This window comes from Anolis sagrei, chromosome 5 (genome assembly GCF_037176765.1).
Source record: "Anolis sagrei isolate rAnoSag1 chromosome 5, rAnoSag1.mat, whole genome shotgun sequence".
NCBI classification, from domain to species: domain Eukaryota; kingdom Metazoa; phylum Chordata; class Lepidosauria; order Squamata; family Dactyloidae; genus Anolis; species Anolis sagrei.
This window is the reverse complement of record NC_090025.1, coordinates 80,001,297-80,016,685: the sequence shown is the minus strand read 5'-3', so window position 1 is coordinate 80,016,685 and position 15,389 is coordinate 80,001,297. Positions and strand designations below refer to the sequence as shown.

Genomic DNA, 15,389 nt, shown 5'->3' with positions numbered 1-15,389 from the left:
AATTGAACCAAACTTGCCACATAGAACTCCCTTGACTAACATAAAATACTGGAAGGGTTTGGTGGGCATTGACCTTGAAGTTTGGAGTTGTAGTTCACCTACATCCAGAGAGCACTATGGACTCACACAATGATGGATCTGGACCAAACTTGCCATGAATACTCAACATGCCCAATGTGAATAAACATTGGTGGAGTTTGGGGGAAAATAGACCTTGACATTTGGGAGTTGTAATTGCTGGGATTTATAGTTCACCTATAATAAAATATCATTCCGATCCCCACCAATGATAGAATTGGGCCAAACTTCCCACACAGAACCCCTATGACCAACAGAAAATACTATTTTTTCAGATGGTCTTTGGCAACCCCTCTGACACCCCCTGGTGACCCCCCCAGGGGTCCTGACCCCCAGGGGTCCTGACCCCCAGGTTGAGAAACACTGCTGTAGGGAAAGGAGTACTAACACCCCATTTTAATATCTTACATTTTACAGCAGGAATGGGCAACTTTGGCCCTTCAGATGTTTTGGACTTCAGCTCTCACAATTCCTAACAGCCTACCGGAGTTGAAGTCCAAAACACTTGGAAGGCTGAAAGTAAAAGTATGATAGCTGGGACCCAGTGCTGCTAGTGCTATGCTATTTCTGCAACGGTGGTTGGGGTACACTGGTAGCTCAATGAGGGTCAAAATGAGAGAAGAGAACACGTGCACGCAACAGCGCACCTGTCTTCACCAGCTTCATGGCTAGCCCACATCCAGGCTATCGACAAACTGGAGGGCATTGCCCAATAATTCTACGTGCCTGCAAAAAACTCACTGGTGGACGGTTGTGTGAAACTGCTCAATAAACTGGATTTAATTAATTTCTCACCACTTCTCGTATGTCTCGCCTCCTTTTTATCCTTCCTTCCAATGCAACTACCAACTATCTTCCCGACTCTGTTCCACCTGCATCTCTCACTCTGTCCGCTTTCTTGCCCACGTGGTCGCCTACGTGTTCCCTTCCCTCATTCACAACCATCATTGCACAATCAGTGTACCGCTAGCAGACTGGGCCCCAGCTATCATACTTTTACTGGCTGAAGTTTGCCCATGCCTGATTTACAGTCTCAGGAAAGGAGTTGTATTCCTCATTCCTTAAAAGACAAGTTCCATCTTATCTCCTACCTATATCATCAGTTGGGAGCCCCCCCCCCCCTCCCGACACCAACTGCTGCTCTGGCCAGAGTGAAAGGGGGGGGGGGGGGGCAGAAGACAGTTCCATCTCGTCTCCTATGCTTTACTAATAATATAATCTATATAAATAAAAATGTAATGTTCGTTTGTGGGATTAACAGAACTCAAAAACCAGTGGGTGAATTGACACCAAATTTGGACAGCATACACCTAACAACCCAATGTATGTCCTTCACTCAATTTTTTTTATTTTGTCATTTGGGAGTTGTAGTTTTTGGGATTTATAGTTCACCTACAATCAAAGAGCATTCTTAACTCCACCAATAAGGGAATTGAACCAAAGGTGACACACAGGACTCCCATGACTAACAGAAAACACTAGAAGGGTTTGGTGGGCATTGACCTTGAGTTGTAGTTCACCTACATCCAGAGAGCACTGTGGACTCAAACTATGATAGATCTGGACCAAACTTGGCACAAATATTCCATACGCCCAAATATGAACACAGATGGAGTTTGGGGGAAATAGACCTTGACATTTGGGAGTTGTAGTTACTGGGATTTATAGTTCACCTACAATCAAAGAGCATTCTGAAGCCCATGAACGATAGAGTTAGGGCAAACTTCTCACACAGAACCCCTATGACCAAAAGAAAATACTTAAGGCCATCCAGTCCAACTCCCTTCACCAGGGCAAGAAAACGTAATCAAATACTGTTTACCCACAAGCAGAAAGAAATTACATATATTAGAAACCAACACTTTCTCATTACTTTATTTTCCAGATCACCAGACTAGGCCACAGCAACGCATGGCAGGGGATGGCTAATATAATATAATATATTGTATATACATAATATATTTATAATATTGTAATGTAATACAATATAATACTAATACTAATAATACAATATTATAATTATATATTTTATATTACATGTAATATTACTAATAATTTTACAATATATTGTATGTATGTATGTATATCTTGTAAACTGCCCTGAGTCCCCTTTGGGGTCAGAAGGACGGCATATAAATGTCGTAAATAAATAAATAAATAAATAAAACAAGGATGCCCATTTGGCAAAGGAAAGCTCCTTTGGAAAGCCGCAGGGTCTGGTAAATAGGATCTAGACCTTTCTACCTCCGGCTTGCTAATTATAGTTGAAAAAGGCGTAGATTTAAGGGAAATGTTATCTGATAGTGGCATTGTGAATTTGAGAACAGGGCACCCTGGAAGAACCTCTCTGTTTCCTTCAGCCTCCAGCAAAGGTGGAACAATTTTAACATACCACCCACAGAGCTAGGATCAGCTGTAAAGCAGGGCCGCTTTTTATATCCAGATACAATATCTAAAAAGATATTACAGCAGAAAGAGAGCTGTGCTGATCCAGATCATTAAGAGTCCAGCTTAATAATGGCTGCTGCTGTTGTTAGTCATAGGTCACCACAAGTCTATCCTTGTAACGTTGCCTACAAATAAAAAAAATTAGACAATCAACTGCCCTGGAAAAAATGTTTGCAAAATCCATCTGCCCCAAAAGTGGATTGATTTCTGGCTTTCTTGGTCTATTGTATCCATGTAATGGTCCAGTAATTTGCTTGGAACTAATAAAGAACATTTCTATTTATCTCCAAACGGTTGGCATAACAAATATTTCTAAAGTGCACCTGAGTTTTCTGGTTAAGAATAACATATAATCCCCCTCGGGGTGAGAAAAGCAGTATATAAATGCTGTAAATAAAATAAATGATTGCTTCATCCCAAGTCCATATTGACATGATAGCTCCCCAGAGAACTGCCCAGAAGCATACATTCTGCTTGCCATGCCTGACCTTCCCCAGATCCATCAGATGAAAGTAGAATTGGAGTAAGCATTCAAGTAACCGTTCTTCTAGATTGGTTTAAAGAAGAAAGAGCTCTCACCGTGTGAGGCTCCTTGGCAGGTTTGGCTAGTTTTTGCTGCTTTTGTGCCAGCCCAATTTGTGCCAGAGCACCTTTTTCTATTCTTTTGGAGCACTCTGAATTATTTTTTTGAGTGAAAAAGAAAAGGATTAAGGAAGAATTACTTACTCGTTCCTTTCCCACCATTTATCTTGAAATGGAGTAAAAGGTAAGAGAAGTAGACACTCCAGCCCATGTTACGACATGCATCATTGGGTGTTTGTCGTTTTGGGTTCCTTCAAATCTTTTGGAAAATGGACATCTCCATAACCTTTTGGAGATTTTGTCATTGTTGGAAAGGCATGACCTTGTTCAAAGTCATAACCTTTTGAAAAATGATGCCAAACCCTTTTGGGAAAATGGCATTCATGCAAGCAGGCATGTAGCAAGGGTGGAGGGCTTGAGGGGCTTCAGCCCCCCCCCCCAAATTATGGTACATTATTTAAACTGTTATGTTTATTCATATCGTGATCTGATCACCATGCTCAATATATCCCATATACATGGGGGTATTGGGGTAACGATATAAAAGGTTTGCTAGGGTAGACCCTCTTTCACTCAGACTCAGCCCCCCCCCCCCCCCAAATCAAAATCCTGGCTACGGGCCTGCATGCAAGGCAATTAGGTTTCTCAGCTATGAAACTGATGTACCAATATATCTCTTTGAACTGTTGGGGACAAAGATATGCCAATGCACAAACACACACACACATTTAGCAGAGTTTCAGAAGTGTTCTTTTAGTTGCCCAAAAACATCTACTCTCACTTAAAATATACTTGCCTTTAAATCATGCTCTCAAGAGACAAAAATAAGCAGACTTCTTTGAAAGTAACATAGTTGGTTCACTCCCAAACTTCATATATTCAGCATACAAGTAAGTTGCTTATCAATCCAGTTACAGAAAAGATTTGAAGTAGTTTTTCTGTGTTACAGGTAACACAGGGCATCATTTCTTACATTCAACAATTCATAAACTAAAGCATCTCACTGTTCTGAGAGTCTAATAGTCTCTGTATTCTGTTTCAATGAACTTCTAAAATCATAAATCTGTTTCTACTGAAGTCTCTAAGCCAGCGGTCCTCAAGCTACGGCCCAAGGGCCGGATGCGGCCCTCCAAAGTCATTTACCTGGCCCATGCTTAGGGTCAACCTAAGTCTGAAATGACTTGAAAGCACACAACAACAACAACAACAACAACAACAATCCTATCTCATCAGCCAAAAGTAGTCCCACACTTCCCATTGAAACACTAATAAGTTTATATTTGTTAAAATTGTTCTTCATTTTAATTATTGTATTGTTTTTAAGCGTTATTTGCACTACAAATAAGATACATATGTGCATAGGAATTCATTCATGTTTTTTTTTCTTCAAATTATAATCTGGCCCTCCAACAGTTTGAGGGACTGTGACTTGGTTCTCTGTTTAAAAAGTTTGAGGACCCCTGATCTTAAGCATCTCACTGTTCTGAGAGTCTAATAGAGACTCTGTAGTCCGTTTCAATGAACTTCTAAAAGCATACATTTGTTTCAACTGAAGTCTCTAAGCATGGTGTTCCTACATTGAAGTCTCTAAGCATACTGTTTCTGAAATGGAGTGTGAGTCCCGAACAATCCCAGATCTGATCACTTAGTCTGCAGCCCCTTCCACAACAGAGTTAAGGAAAACTGCATGCCAACACACACATATACACTACAGTAAGTGATTTGAAATATATATATGACAAATAACTAGTGGAGGCTTGAAGAAAGTCGCTATTTCAAACAAAGTCATTTGCCAATACGGCCACCCTATCATGGATTTTGTTGTTAAAATATGTTCAGAGAGTGTTTGCCTTTGCCTTCTTTTGAGGCTGAGAGTGTATGACCCACTAAGGTCACTCAGTGAATCTCCACAATCGAGCGAACACTTCAAAATTGGTCTCCAGAGTTGTAGTCCAGCACTCCAACTCTCACTCTATGCTAGTTCTCCTTCCACCCACATTTATATGTTGTATGGATCATAACTATTTATTAGGCTTTGTTGCTTAAAAAAGTGGTTCAAAACTCGTTTTGGATGTAGGGGGTGCTGGTGGTTCAATTCGGAATTAAATTCCATTTTTAAAAAAAATCGGTTCATTAATGGCAGGCATGATTGTGAAATACACAATAAGCAAGACTTGAAAGTATGGGATTTGTTGTGTCTTTTTAGGCAATGCACAGCAAACAAAGGAAATAACAAACGGCCAGCCCTGAGAGCTTTTGGGGCCTTGTAAGCTGATTTCACAAGTTAGGTAAGGAGAGACTTGAAAGTATGGGATTTGTAGTATCTTTTTAGGCAACTCACAGCAAACAAAGAAAATAACAAACAGTCTTGGAAGCTAATTTCACAACTTTAGGAAGGAGAGTTTGTGTTCAAAGAGTGGCTTGAATTGATGGGAGATCTAGTTCTTTTGAGATAATGTGCAACACAAAGTAAAAAACGCTGAGGCCAGATAGTCCTGCTACAACATTAGCTTTTAAAAATGTTGGAGTGCTTTCGTTCCTCCATGATGCTCTTTCCACCCATGCCACTCACCCACACACTAACCTCACGGTGCCCACCCACCCCAAACCCCAACAGCAACAACACACAAGCGGCAAGGCAGGCTGACCAGCCAGGCAGGCAGACAACAGCTCTTCTCCCAGCCCTTCTTCTCTGCTTGCTTGCTTGCTTGCTTGCTTACTCGCTGTGCTCTTCTTCCAACCTCCCTTCAACACAACCTCCCTTCAACACAACCTCCCTTCCCTTTGTTTTTCTCTTTCTCTTTCCCTTCTCCCTTCTCGGCTCCAAATGAGCCTCTGAGCCATGTGCTTCCCCAAAACTTCTCCCCTGATTGGCTGGGAGGCAAGGAGCTAGTAGAGGGCTGAAAATACGTGGAATCATTTCCAATTCACTTCCTGAGTCGTAACAAAGATGGCGGAAAAAGCTTCGGAAGGGCAAAGGGACTTCCGGTTTTTAAAAATGCTTCGAAATCGCTTCAAAAGGTAATTTTAATGAAATTATTATGAGCAACGAGTTATCCGACATGGCTGTATCCATGCCTACTATTTATGTACACATGCCCTTTGATACTTAAAAAAAACATTCACTAAAAAGAATAAAAAGTTCCAGCTACCATAAAGAATTTTAAAAAGAAATAAAAAGAGCACAAACTCCAGTAACATTACAATCCATGCCATAATTTACACTAGTGACAAAATTTGAATGAGGTTGGGATTAATTCTGCACTTTAAAAAGTCATAAACATGACCGCAAATAAAATACTGCATTCACCAAGAAGTACAAAACATCTAAACTACCACCCTATGTTGCCACGTCTTTGTGATTCAAAAGAAGCGATTGTGCCCAGCGGAATGGATTGTGCCACCTTTACATTCTAATGACACAAAGCCAACTTTGTCTTGACAATACTGAGAAAATCTACCTCGTCTTGGCAGGAGCTAAGTGCATGCAGAACCATGCTATTAAGAGGGGGAGAAAACACTGCGAAGAAATATTTTTAGAGACCTGTTTGGTGGAAATAATCAAAAGACTGTCTTTGCTTCCATGCAATATATGGAAAAGTACAGGTGTTTAAAAAAAAAAGAATGTGAAGTGCTCTCACATAAAATACAATAACAACATATGCAAGAAAATAATTGATAAGCTACTAAATCAATGGCATGATTTTGATCTTAAAGAGAAATGTTTTCTATTAACTATGTTTAGGGGCCCTTCCAGACAGGCCCCATAGCCCAGGATCTGATCTCAGGTTTTCCGTTTTTAACTGGAATATATGAGTCCTCACATCCAGATAATGTGGGATAAACCAAAAACCAGCGATCGGATCCTGGGATATAGGGCCCATCTGGAAAGTGGGTTAAACCCCTGTGCCGGCAGGACTGAAGACCGACAGGTCGCAGGTTCGAATCCGGGGAGAGGCTGATGAGCTCCCTCTATCAGCTCCAACTCCTCATGCAGGGACATGAGAGAAACCTCCCATAAGGATGATAAAACATCAAAATCATCTGGGCTTCCCCTGGGCAATGTCCTTGCAGACGGCCAATGCTCTCACACCAGAAGCTACTTGCAGTTTCTCAGGTCGCTCCTGACACGACCAAAAAAACCAACAAAAAAAAACCCCTACAAAATGCTTCATAAGCTACTCCATATATGACAAAACCAAGGTCTCTGGTCAATCTGCTGTTGAATTCATGAGTTGAAATAAAGAGACACTGGAAATTAATTTGTCCACGAAATTAATGAAGTATGAAATAATGCATACATTGAACATTACAAGTGCAGGAAGCAAGGACACACAAGATTGGGGTACATCACTTGTCCGCCTGTTGGGATATTTTAAAATCTTTGTTGAAAGGGGAAAAGAGATAAAAATAAAAACATTTTCCATTATTTTTAGTCACAGCCTTTTGGAAAACTCCATTCATGAAGCTCAAAAATAGTTTTGTTTTTTTATATGGAATACAGAAATCTGGCCACCTTGCTCTTGAGTCTCGTGAAAGCCATTTTTCAAGTGCCAATTGAAATGACACTGTAAAATTGGTAGACTCACAAAAGGTTCATTTTGTAGGACTGCGGCCTAAATCTAGTATTTTCCTACAGACATTGTGGCTGAAACTTGTTTACAGTGAACCCACATACAGACCTGTCTGTCCCGGGGCCCATTCATATCATAATCCATTCTGTTGTCAGAGGGGGTAGGGGGTTAAGGGTTCAACACCCTTCCCCCCGAAACTTGGTTTACTCATGAATTTTAACTGGTTAACCAATTTCTGAGAAGCCTCCGGTGGCTCCTGCTGTTGGCCCCAGCTTCTGCCAACCTAGCAGTTCAAAAACATGCAAATGTGAGTAGATCAATAGGTACCGCTTCTGCGGGAAGCTTGTGGCTCTCCATGCAGTCGTGCTGCCCACATGACCTTGGAGGTGTCTATGGACAATGCTGCCTCTTCGGCTTAGAAATGGAGATGAGCACCACACCCCAGAGTCAGACTGGACTTAATGTCAGGGGAAAACCTTGATCTTTACCCTAACCAATTTATGAGTAAACCAGGTTTCTGACACATTTCAGGATGGGGTTCAACTTTTTAGCTCCCCCCCCCCCCCCAGGCTACGGCCCTGATCATAGTGCTTATTTCACTTTAACTACCATGGTTCAGTATTATGCAATACAGAGATTTTGAGTTTAGGAAGGGGTACCCAAGGATCTTGGCCAGAAATGTCCAGCACCTCTCTTAAAAACAGACCCCAGGATTCAATGGGATGGTGCCAGGCCAGTTAAATTGAACTATAGCGCTATAATAGTGTTGTGTAAAAGGGATCGAGAAGTCACCTTATGTGCAGTACGTTTTATTGATTAGCCTATTGGCCGTATCAAAACATTTGACAAACACATTTAACACATACAGCATACAACCCACAGTACAACAAAAGTCAACAAGTTGTTAACATGTGATGATGATCCCAATCCAGATCAAATATCTGCATCACCCCTACAGAAAAATCACCTTATGGTAGCTTCCTTACAGACATGGAGGCCCCTTCCACACAGCTGAATAAAATCCAATTTTCTGCTTTGAACTGGGATATATTTATTCGTTATTTTATTTACGACATTTATAGCCCACCTTTCTCAACCATACGCCGACTCAAGACGGGTTACAGATTGGCACGATTCGATGCCATGCATTCATAAAAGTGCAATTAAAAACAGTCAACATAACAATATCAAAACATATATAAAAACCATTAAAACATGTTGCCACCGATGTCATCTTGTTAAAATAGTTTTTCAGTAACATTGCCTAGCCATTCGATGTTCATCATTCATACTTTCATGTTATCTATTCCATTGCATCCTAACAAGCTTGCTCAAAGAGCTAAGTTTTTACCTTTTTTCGGAAAGTCAGGAGAGAGGGGGATTATCTAATATTCCTGGGGAGGGAGTTCCATAGCCAGGGGGCCACCACTGGGAAGGTCCTGTCCCTCGTCCCTGTCAATCGCGCTTGTGATGCAGGTGGGATCAAGAGCAAGGCCTCCCCAGATGATCTTAAGCTCCTAGATGGTTCATAAGGAGAGATACGTTTGGACAGGTAAGCTGGGCCGGAACCGTTTAGGGCAGTGGTTCTCAACCTTCCTAATGACACAACCCCTTAATATACTTCCTCATGCTTTGGTGACCCCCAACCATAAAATGAGTTTTGTTGCTACTTCATGACTGTCATTTTGCTGCTGTTATGAATAGTAATGTAAATATCTGATATGCAGGATGTATTTTCATTCACTGGACCAAATTTGGCACAAATACCCAATACACCCAAATTTGGATACTGGTGGGATTGGGGGAGGGTATTAATTTTGTCCTGTGGGAGTTGTAGTTGCTGGGATTTATAGTTCACCTACAATCAAAGAGCATTCTGAACTCCATTAATAAAGGAATTGAGTCAAACTTAGCACACAGAACTCCCATGACCAACAGAAAATACTGGAAAGGTTTGGCCGACATTGACCTTGAGTTTGGGAGTTGTAGTTCACCTACATCCAGAGAGCACTGTGAACTCAAACAATGATGGATATGGATCAAACTTGGCATGAATTCTCAATATGCCCAAAATGTGAACACTGATGGAGTTTGGGGAAAACAGACCTTGGCATTTGAGAGTTGTAGTTGCTGGGATTTATAGTTCACCTACAATCAAAGAGTTTTCTGAACCCTACCAATGATTGAATTGGGTCAAGCTTCCCACACAGAACCTCCATGTCCAACCGAAAATACTGTGTTTTCAGGATGGTCTTTGGCGACCCCTCTGACACGCCCATGCGACCCTTCAGGGGTCCCGACCCCCAGGTTGAGAAGCACTAGTTTAGGGCTTTATAGGCTAAATATATGGGTATTCCAGTTCAAAGCAGATATTGTGGATTATTCTGCCTTGATATTCTGAGTTATAGGGCTGTGTGGAAGGGCCTGGAGTTTCAGAAACAGATCCCAGTTCTGTCTGATCAGCCTGTCAGTCCAGATGAAATCAATCACTGCAAGCAAAATGCATGAGTTTTAAACCTGTTACGTCCCAGTGATATTTTTCAAAGTGTACAATGGTTTTAATTTTTGTTTAAATCTTACATAAATGTGCCTTACAGATTAAGCTGCCAGTTCTACGTTTGTGTAATCCTATAGCAAGAAAAAATAAGACTGATGGGCGGGGATGAAAACCAAAAAGGAACGTTTCCTCTTCTGTTTAGATTTAGACAGCCATTTAATTTTGCTTGAGCAACATTACTAAGCTGCCTCTTCTGCAGGAAGCTTTTTTCAACAAGATAATTCTGTTCCCATTTTCCTTTTTTAAAACACGTACATTGTATTCTTCTTTCCGGTTTTAAACCCGTTTCATTTACAAACTATCGTTGCTTCTGTGAGGACCTGCAGTCCTCATCTCTATGCAATGAAAAGGAGGAAGAGAGCAGGAACTTTTGGAAAGAAATGGCATATAGCAACCTGCTACATATTTGCTGCAACAGTTCACACAGTTTTGTTTCCCCATAAAATCATGTAAGTTCAGCATTTAGCTTCTTCTTTTTTCAAAGCACATGCTGCGTGACTGTCCAAGAAAACTCAAAAGGGAGAAAAGCATAAAGCTTAATTGGGTTGTTGTAGGTTTTTCGGGCAATATGGCCATGTTCTAGAAGCAGGGGTGACTCAACCCATTACGCAAAGTAAGCATTTGCAGTATAGTTGATTTTGCCCAGAGGCGCTCTTGGGGGAAAATAGACCTTGACATATGCGAGTTGTAGTTACTGGGATGTATAGTTCACCTACAATCAAAGAGCATTCTGAACTCCACCAATGATGGAATTGAACCAAATATGGCACACAGAACTCCCACGACGAACAGAAAATATATATCAGTGATTGGTTGAGGGGGACAAAATACTGTTTGCTTACTGTTAAAAATTACCTAGGGCCACCTCTGTCTAGAAGCATTCTCTCCTGACGTTTTGCCTGCATCTGTTGCAAGCATCCTCACAATCTCTGAGGATGCTTGCCATAGATGCAGGCGAAACGTCAGGAGAGAATGCTTCTAGAATATGGCCATATAGCCCGAAAAACCTACAACAACCCAGTGATTCCAGCCATGAAAGCCTTTAACAATACATAAAGCTTCATAGCGACAGAAGCATTTGACTGAAAATGCTTCCAAACCCACTTGAATTTTGAATTTTCTATGTCCTTTAAATAACATCAATATTAAGGATAAGAAACGTCAAAATGGAATGCAGAGCACATGGTGAAAATATACCTATCTCCATGACATGTTTACAACGTTTTAATTAAAGCGTATTTACAGTATTTTTGGAAACATTTTCATTATGTTTACAAAAATATTTCTGTAAACATTGTCATTATTAAGGAGTAACTAATGTAACGTATTCCTCTTTGAAAATGTCTGTCCGACTCCACCCACACTCTCCAGAGAAAAGAAGTTATAGCCGTCTAAATCCTATTGTAGCCAATGGGATTGTATAGCCCCATCCTATACTGTGTCTTTGGTCTGAACCATGGATAGTGTTGTGTGCAGGAATTACAGTCGAATACATTTTCACTCAAATCAAACGATTGCTGCAAGTGTATTCACTAAAATAATCTATTAAACCACTTTGAGTCTCGTGGAGAGAAAAAGTAAGGCATAAATAAACATAACAATAATCATTAAGTAAATTGTTTTCAAAACATTACTAAACTCTTATTTTAAATCTGTGGATGCTTACCAGCAAGCAAGTCCTAAAAAAATAGAATGTACCTCTCATGGCCCTTCCAAACAAGCCCTATATCCCAGGTTTTCTGTTTATCTCAGATTATCTGGCAGTGGGGACTCATAATCTAGTTTAAAGCAGAAAACCTGGGATCAGATCCTGGTATATAGGGCCTATCTGGAAAGATCCTCAGTAAATAAACACCATCGTGGCATAGTATTTGAGGCCTCATCTGTACTGCCATATTAAATCCAGATTATGTGCTTTGAACTGGATAATATGGCAGTGTGTACTCATATAATCCAGTTCAAATGCGGATTATGTGTTCTGATAATCTGGATTTTATGGCAGTGTAGAAGGGTCCTGAGTGTTGGCCTACAATCCAGGGACAAAGACTGGAATCTCTGTCCAGTCATGAAAATGCATTGGGTGACCTTGAGCAAGTCATATTCTCTCAACGTCAGAGGAAGGCAATGGCAAATCCTCTCTGGACAAAACTTGCCAAGAAAACCCATGATAAGGTTACTGTAAATTGGAAACAACTTGGAGGCACGCAACAACAAAGCATTCACACATGTTATGAACCGGTCCGAATCCCTCTTTGAAGGTGAGAGGGTCAGTATATAAAACCTCGAAATAACTAAATAATAAAATGAATGTAGAACAAATATTTTCCTTGGTTCTAGTAATAGAGTTCTTTACAAAAAATCCAGTGATCTGAATTGTCCTTCGTAATCAGGCAAAAATATCCCATCGGTGTATTGGGGATTGACTTTTGAGCCCCTTCCACACAGCTGAATAAAATCCCACATTGTCTGCTTTGAACTGGAATATATGACAGTGTGAACTCAGATATCCCAGTTCAAAGCAGATATTGTGAGATGTTCTGCCTTAATATTCAGGGTTATATGGCTGTGTGGAAGGGCCCTTGAAAAGTGATAAACAAGTTCAGTGTTTAAAGAGATACTTCTTTTCACACCGGCACAACAGATGATCCATTGTTTTGTATTGTCGAAGGCTTTCATAGCTGGAATCACTGGGTTGTGGTAGGTTTTTCGGGCTATATGGCCATGTTCTAGAAGCATTCTCTCCTGACATCTCACCTGCATCTATGGCAGGCATCCTCAGAGGTTGTGAGGCCTGTTGAAAACTAGGAAAGTGGGGTTTATATATCCTGTGGCATGTCCAGTCTGGGAGAAAAAACGCTTGTCTGCTCAGAGTTTCATACTTCGCACTTTAACAAGACAACCATTCAGTGCTAAGCAGAGGTGGCCCTAGGTAATTTTCAATGGTAAGCAAACAGTATTTTGGCGCCCCCCCCCCCCAAACCAATCATTGATATATATTTTCTGTTGGTTGTGGGAGTTCTGTGTGCCATATTTGGGTCAATTCCATCATTGGTGGAGTTCAGAATACTCTTTGATTTTAGGTGAACTATACATCCCAGTAACTACAACTCGCATATGTCAAGGTCTATTTTCCCCCAGGAGCGCCTCAAGAGCACCCCTGGGCAAAATCAACTATACTGCGAATGCTTACTTTGCGTAATGGGTTGAGCCACCCCTGGTGCTAAGGCTTCCAAAATGGAACTGTAGAGGAGAGTCTACTGGACAAGCCAGTACCTGCCGCATATCAGTACTACCATCTAATGAGTTACGAAGGTGGAGGCATTACTTTTCATTCAACCCTCGTACATTCACACCTACCTCAAACAGACAAGAGTTCTTTCTCCCACTCTGGACATGCCACAAAATATATAAACCCCATTTTCATAGTTTCCAACAGACCTCACAACTTTGGGGATGCCTTCCATCAGGCCCGTAGCCAGGATTTCGTTTCGGGGGGGGGGGGGGGGGGTAAAAAATTTTCAGGGGGCGTTTCGGGGGGGGGGCTGAGTTTCGGGGGGGCTGAGTGTGAGTGAAAGAGGGTCTAGTCTAGCATACCTTTTCTATCATTACCCCAATACCCCCATGCATATGGGATATATTGAGTATGGTGATCAGATCATGATATGAATAGACATAACAGTTTAAATAATGCACCAGTAAGGTCTTTTCGCGAACCACCATGAGAATTTCGGGGGGGGGGGGGGGCTGAAGCCCCCTGAGCCCCCCCCCCCCCCGGCTACATGCCTGCCTGCCATAGATGCAGGCGAAATGTCAGGAGAGAATGCTTCTGGAACATAGCCCGAAACACCTACAACAACCCAGATCTATTGCTTTCTTTCCAGCACTGTCTTCATGAGAGGCTTCATCCTGACTTTAATAGGGTGCATTCTCTTTTACTCACCAAGGTGAGACAAAAATTGATTTATTCCTTTCGAAAGCATTACAGCCTGAGCGAAAGGAGTCGGCTGGTGCCCCTTCTAAAAACATCATACCCCCAACTGCCCTTGAGTCTTGCAGAAATAATACACAGTCAGAAGGAAGTGTTTTTACAGTTTAGAAGAGGAGATCTGTAGAGCAAGGCAGTAAAAAATGTTCACCTACCTGGAGTGCGTGCCTGGAGTCAGTTTAGCAGCATTCACTGGAATAAGGAAGAGATTCTGGGCAGCCAGCTAATGCATCTTCTTGCTTGGGTTGGGTTTTTTTTTTTTTTTTGGTTTGTTGTTTTTTGCAATGGCCTGCTCAGATGAGAAGTATTGAGCAACTCCCCTGTACAATGCCACTAGCTACAACAGATCTCTTGCGTTTTAACCCCCACGCTTCAGTCTTGGCCTTTGGGAGTTTTCTGAAGACTGGAAATGTGTCCAGGGAGAAACTTGCAATTAGTGGAACCAGCTGAGCAAAAAGCCTGCCCTCTCATTGGCCCAAAGGACACATTCCAAAAGTGCTAAAATGAGCTCTAATCGGGAGGCAATCTGTTAGACTAAATTCCTGACCAGACGTAAAGCCTTAAGTTAAGCTATTCCGCTTCCAGAACTTTACAAAAGGTTGTCGGTCTCCTAACAAGGAGGGTCTGAAACTGGGACCCGGTGGGAAGTGTCAGGTCTCTGCCTCCTTTCTCCAAGGCTTTCTCTCCAGCCCGCCTCCCCCTCCTCACAGAAGCAAGGTTGTCTCTCTCCGGCTCCCAAACTCACCAAACCAGATTTTTTGCTCAGAACAACTTCCCTTAAATCTGGACTGAAATTTTATCCTGTTCAGTGAGCCTTTGCTGGCTGAAGGCCACCTTCACATTCCGGGTGATTCAGTAAGGTAGATAACCTAGCGGCTGCTTCTCTTGTCCAGAGATATATCACACAAACACAAACACAAGAACCTTCTGGGATGCACAAGAGTCAGGAACGAGAAAGCAAATGTAAATGCTGCCCTGGATATTCATGATTCTAACTTATTTTCTGCGTGGTTGTGCATACACATTTTAGGTTTGCTGACTCACCTGTTTCATTCTTGCAGACTGCCCAAAAGTCTCTCCAAAATTCAATTGCAGGCCTAGTGGTAAGAGGTCAGCACCATCATAGAATCACAGAGTTGGAAGAGACCGCATGGGTCATCTAGTC

The 15,389-nt window shown here is 41.7% G+C and overlaps 1 protein-coding gene across 3 annotated transcripts in view; it reads right to left on the bottom strand.

Moving 5' to 3' along the window:
* Positions 1-14,927, bottom strand: part of RBM47 (RNA binding motif protein 47) — a 142,136-nt gene extending 127,209 nt beyond the window's left edge. Inside the window, exon 1 of one of the 3 annotated variants that reach the window (XM_060778443.2) lies at positions 14,380-14,927. The gene's annotated coding sequence lies outside the window, so the exon portion shown is untranslated. The remainder of the gene's footprint in view (positions 1-14,379) is intronic. The other 2 variants (XM_060778450.2, XM_060778449.2) reach the window with 2 other exon arrangements.
* Positions 14,928-15,389: the final 462 nt, after the last annotated feature.